Consider the following 5,000-nt stretch of genomic DNA (forward strand, 5'->3'; position numbering starts at 1 on the left):
ACTTAGATATGTGAGAAATTACACACTCAGAAAACATCAAATACATTTTCATCTTTCATGGGTACCAATGCATTCAAAATCTCAGATAATTTGCTAATAATATAGATAATAATCCCATAGTAACCCCTAGTATGGTTATTTTTTTACAGACTTCCTTTTGGTTCGCTTTAGCACAAGCTATTCATTTGCTTTTTATTTTTAATTATGTGCATGTGTATGTGTGTGTGGTTGCGGGTATGTACACATGAATGCCGGTGATAACGGATACCAGAGGTGTCAGATCCCCCCCACCCGTACTCCCATCCCCACCCTATAGGGCAGTTGTTATTAACTGCATGGTGTGGGTGCTGGGAATTGAACTCAGGTACTCTGGAAGAACAGTGCATGCTCTTAACCACTAAGCCATCTCTCCAGCTCAGATTTTATTTTTTGATAAGTTTGTGTGGGCATGGCTGTTTGAACACATAACTGCAATGCCCACAGAGGCCAGAAGAGGGCATCAGAGTGCTCGGAGCTGGAGTTACAGGTGGTAATGAGCCTGCCTGACATGGCTGCCTGGAACTGAACCCAGGTTCGGTTGAACAACTGCCCAGCTCCTCAACTTTCTGCTTGATAGAATTAAAACAAAAGCCATACCCTGTTTATTTCTTCTGCTTTAGTCATTGGGTAGTGTCCCCTACAGCAAGGGTAGACTAAGTTAAAACTTTTTGACCTGTAGTTGTATCAGGAAAACTTCGTAAAAATGTGAACATCTAGTCTTTTTTTTTCTTGCCTCTAGAACTACTTATTTTGTATAGTATCTGGTTCTTGTCATGGTTGCCACACACCTACTTAGGTAAAGTGTAGATTCAGTAGCAGATAAGATAATGAAATTTGGCCCCATCTCTTGTCACCATGAAACAGTCAAATATGCCCCGGCCTTGTCCCTGCACACGCTTCCTCAGAGGGGAAGTACAGTGAGGTGACATGAGGTTATCTGAAGGGCTGAGCTTGAGTTGCACTCACTGCTTCCTGGCTTCCTGTTTCCGTACTTCCCTTCTCTTAAGGAATAGTGAGACTGGAGGATCCATTCCTGACCTCAACGGTGCTTTGTTGATCTTCTGGCAGCATCTTCAGTTCTAACAATTAGGGATGGGCTTAGGGTTCTGTCTCGAGGTCTTATCACCTCTTCTGGGTCCTGCTTCTATAGTACAGAGCTGATGTCATGGAGCCTCCCTGTGGCTTGATAGGTGCCGATCCCTTAGTCCCAGGTTGAAGGAAAAGGGGAGCAAGTTGGGGAGGAAAGAGTTTATTTGGCTTATACTTCCACAGCACTGCTCATCATAGAAGGAAGTCAGGGCAGGAACTCACACAGGATAGGAACCTGGAGGCAGGAGCTGATATGGAAGTCATGGAAGAGTACTGACCTTGCTCCTCATGGATTTCTCATAGAACCCAGGACCACCAGCCCAGGGATGGCACCTCCCCTAACAACCACTATTTAATAAAATGCTCTTTTAGGACAGCCCAATCTTATGGGGGGGACCTTTTCTTGATTGAGATTTCCTCTTCTCTGATGACTCTCTCATGTGTCAAGTTGACACGGAACTAGCCAGCACTCGTTGGCTGGGCTACCCCTGAAACTTCTCAGTCTCAGCATCTTATCCTTGATGAGGAACAAACTGTAGTCCACTTCATCTGGCTTTCCATGCTGGCTCATCCCCAGACAGACTCCAGCTCCTCTGCCCTCCCCATTTCACCTGGAAAAGAAGACAGTGGACCCTTGGTTCTACAGTCAGCTTCATTTGTTTATACTTCATTTATTTATACAGTCATCTCCCTCCCTCCCTCCCTTCCTCCCTCCCTCCCTCCCTCCTTTCCTCCCTTCCTTCCTGTTACTGAGCTAACAGTTTAATGCTTCATCTGGTCCTGGGGGAGACGGCCTAAGTTTCAGCCGCTTCCTGGGGAAGCTGAGGCAGGAGGATTTCAAGTTCAAGGACTACCTTGGGTTATAGAGTTTGTTCATGTCCACCCTGGGCAATTTAATGAGACCCTGTCTCCATCATGAAAAGCTGGCTGGCCTGGGGCTACAGTTCAGTGGTAAAATTCTTGCCTTACGAGCGTAGCGCTCTCCCTTTGATCTGCAGTACTGGCGGAAGGGAAGAGAGGGAAAAAAAATAGACTCATTTTTAAAAAGAACTGTGTCCTAATATATCAGAAATTGCAGTTTGAACAGTAGAGTTCTATTTAAGGTACTTAATTCTCCTCTCCACCCACACTACATTGTGAGCTCACCGAAGTCAGAAAATGTGCTAATCGCCCTTTTGTGTACACAGCACCTACTTGGGGCCTGCTTTGCCATAGCCGCTCAGATATAAAGGCTGAGCCCAAGAGCCCAGCCTCCTGGGCTTATATGATTTTATTTGTAAAATGGAGGCACGCTGTGCATACTTCACAGGGGACTGAGAGCCGCATGTGAGGTCACGTGTTTGAAGCAGCTAGCCTGGAGTCTGCCCCACACGAACACTCATTTTATCTGGTTTGCTCCAGCCAGCTCTCTAATTGGCTGGTGGCTCCCCAGCGCAGTGTCTCTAGGTGTGGTGAGAGGTTTGAACTCCATTAGTCTAAGATCCCAGCCTGCAGGAGCTCTAAGGTTTTCTGAGGTGGCAAGGGACAAATTTGCTCTTTGGAGACAAGTCAACCTCTGTCTGAAAATATGGGAACTGCTCTAGGGGTGGGAGGGACCTTTTTTAGTATACCCTACAGGGCTCATTTTTCTATGAAATACAGAGACTTGGCCTTAGTATTAGAAAATCACTTCTGTTTTTAGAAAGATTATAAAATAAGTTTTAAATCAAAAGTCCTTATTACGCTACAGTTTCTGCTAGGTTAAGTAATTCTTTTGCAGGAGGATCCCTGGTTATTGAACTTCTGACTGGACCAAAACTTGCTATAGGTGACAGACTCCGGCTTTTGTTCTTTCTAAAGGAGTATCTTACACAAGTAATTCTGAACTCTTCAGTACAGACTTGGAGTGTCTTCTGTTTCATGCTCACCAGAACACAACCATCAAGGGGAAACCATCTCCACAAGATTTTCCTATGCTGCAGAGTCACATCCATTTCTCACTGCCACTACGTAGGGAAGGATGCGTGATGTCTTTATCGACCAGTTAGCCAGGGAAGAGGAGGGTTGGCTGTTGCCAGAATAAATAAAGCCTCCTGCAGCGGACTTTTGCACCACCGACTTTCATTCTGAATTGTACTTCCCCTTGTCTGTGAAATTGGAGCATTTCACTTAACACCTCAGTAGTTCACTATTAGTGATTTAATGAGCCTGTTTGTCGGTTTCTTTCAGGATTGAATGGCCCAGAAGATCGTGGGGTGTCTAAGCTTCCAGGAGGATGTGAAGTTGTTCATCTTCAACAGTCCGGTTGAAGTTGGAGGTCAGTATTTGCCTCTGTGTCTTTAAGAGTTCTTAGCATGCTGTCCCAAGGGTAGGGCAAGAACCACACCCGTATTAGCCCCACTGTATGATTCTTAGTATAAAAAAATTTATTGGTGGGAGGGGGTAGAGGCAAAGAAAGGAGGGGGCAGAGAAAGAGAGGAGAGAGAGAGGGGAAGAGAGGAAGCGGGAAGAGGGGAAGAGGCTGGCCAGGAACATGTGGGAGAGAGAGTAAATGGAGAGAGAGAGAAAGAAAGAGAAAGAGAGAGAGAGAGAGAGAGAGAGAGAGAGAGAGAGAGAGCATGGGAGACCCCAAATAGTCTCTATTTATATCCTTGGCTTCTGGCAGCTGTTGCTAGGTAACTGTTGAGCAGAGCCTAGAGGAAATGCTAACACCTAGGATTCTTTTTTTTTAAGATTTATTTATTTTTATTTATATGAGTACACTGTAGCTGTTTTCAGACACACACCAGAAGAGTGCATCAGATTCCAGTACAGATGGTTGTGAGCCACTATGTGGTTGCTGGGAATTGAACTCAGGACCTCTGGAAGAGCAGTCAGTGCTCTTAACCACTGAGCCATCTCTCCAGCCCCTCACATAGGACCTTAAAGGAAGAAAAGTTTATTTTGGCTCCTGGTTGGAGGGGCTAGTCCACGGTGATGGGGAAGTCATGGTGGTACATGGCTCCATGGATGTATTAGTGTGCCTGCCACTGGGTTTCTCACTATCTCCCTTCGCATCAGAACAGGAAGCAGAAGCAGATAGATTATAAGTAAGGCTCAAAGCTGACTCTTAGTGACCTGCTTCATCCAGCAAAGTCCCAAACAGTACCAACAACTGGGGACCAAGTGTTCAAATACATAGGCCTGTGGAACATGTTTTACATACAAAAATCATAATATCTACCAACCCCTGCAGCTTTGTGTTTGACATGTAAATAGAAAAACTTCCCTGGGAGCCTGGAGGGTCTCAAGATTCTGATGGGAAATTAAACTAGATAGCTAAGGGTTTCAACCTGAAAGGCCAAGCTCCTTGAAAACATTTCAGAAAGGATTCCCTTCCCACCTTCTATGTCCAGGGGCTGGAGATGTAGCTCAGTTGATAGAGTGAGCGCTTACCTAGCACACATGGAGGCCTGGTACTGGAGTCCCTAATACTGCATGAAATGAGGCACGTTGATTCTTGCCTGTAATCCCAGCACTCGGGAGGTTAAGGCAGGAGTTCAAGGTTATCCTCTGCTATGCAAGGAGTTCAAAGCCAACCTGGGCTATATGAGACCTTGTCTATAAAATAAAACAAAAGAACCCATCTTCTCTACAATGGAGAGATATCACATCCTCACTACAGGGAGGAAAATACGCTAGCTGATGGTCCAATCTCATGGCTAGCTTTTTGTTCTCCACAGCTTGTTGGTCCATCAAATTATCCTGCTAAAGGAACTTCACCACATTCTACCTACAATAAAGGAATACACAATTGTGCCATATTCCCTGTGCGTCCTGAAGGGCCCGTAAACCCTGCAGGGTAGAAGCCAGGGTCTTGTCTCTCAAGGCCCTGGTAGTCTCATCACATGATG

At 45.5% G+C, this 5,000-nt stretch overlaps 1 protein-coding gene across 2 annotated transcripts in view; it reads left to right on the forward strand.

Annotated features, from left to right (window-relative positions):
* Nucleotides 1-5,000, forward strand: part of Scaf8 (SR-related CTD associated factor 8) — a 307,179-nt gene that overhangs the window by 172,837 nt on the left and 129,342 nt on the right. For both annotated transcript variants that reach the window (XR_004113422.1, XR_004113423.1), the window contains one exon: nucleotides 3,337-3,424. The gene's annotated coding sequence lies outside the window, so the exon portion shown is untranslated. The remainder of the gene's footprint in view (nucleotides 1-3,336; nucleotides 3,425-5,000) is intronic.

Source organism: Mastomys coucha, unplaced genomic scaffold, assembly GCF_008632895.1.
Source record: "Mastomys coucha isolate ucsf_1 unplaced genomic scaffold, UCSF_Mcou_1 pScaffold5, whole genome shotgun sequence".
In the NCBI taxonomy this organism is placed as follows: Eukaryota; Metazoa; Chordata; class Mammalia; order Rodentia; family Muridae; genus Mastomys; species Mastomys coucha.